The sequence below is a fragment of the Physeter macrocephalus genome, chromosome 2 (genome assembly GCF_002837175.3).
Source record: "Physeter macrocephalus isolate SW-GA chromosome 2, ASM283717v5, whole genome shotgun sequence".
NCBI classification, from domain to species: Eukaryota; Metazoa; Chordata; class Mammalia; order Artiodactyla; family Physeteridae; genus Physeter; species Physeter macrocephalus.
Genome location: NC_041215.1, coordinates 6,843,226 through 6,844,144, shown reverse-complemented (window position 1 = coordinate 6,844,144; position 919 = coordinate 6,843,226).

Genomic DNA, 919 nt, shown 5'->3' with positions numbered 1-919 from the left:
GTGGACCTATACACTTCAAGCCTGTGTTGTTCAAATGTCAACTATTTTAGTATGCTCAGACCATGATAACAAAATACCACAGACTGGCTGGCTTAAACAACAGAAATTTATTTTCTCACAGTTCTGGAGGCTGGAAGTCTAAGATCAAGGTGCTGGAAAATTTAGTTTCTGGTGAGGACTCTCTTCTTGACTTGTATACAGTCACCTTCTCACTGTGTCCTCACATGGCTTTTCCTCTGTGTATATCCTCTTCTTATGATACCAGTTATATTGGATCAAGACTCCACCTTATGACCTCATTTAACCTTAATTATTTCCATTTTCGAATATAATCACATTGGAGGTTAGGGCTTCACATATGAATTTTGAGAGGGCACAGTTCAGTCCATAACAAAGATTTTTGTTCATTTAAAAAAAATTTTTTTTAAACTGGAGTATAGCTGCTTTACAATATTGTGCTAGTTTATACTGCACAGCAAAGTTAATCAGCTATACATATACATATATCCCCTCTTTTTTGGATTTCCTTCTCATGTAGGTCACTACAGAGCACTGAGTAGAGTTCCCTGTGCTATACAGTAGGTTCTCATTAGTTATCTATTTTATACATAGTATCAATAGTGTATATATGTCAGTCCCAATCTCCCAATTCATCCCACCCCCCCCTTCCCCCTTGGTATCCATACGTTTGTTCTCTATGTCTGTGTCTATTTCTGCTTTGTAAATAACATCGTCTATATCAATTTTTTCAGATTCTGCCTATATGTGTTAATATATGATATTTGTTTTTCTCTTTCTGACTTACTTCACTTTGTATGACAGTCTCTAGGTCCATCATGTCTCTCCAAATGACCCAATTTCGTTCCTTTTAATGGCTGAGTAATATTCCATTGTATATATATATATATATATATATATA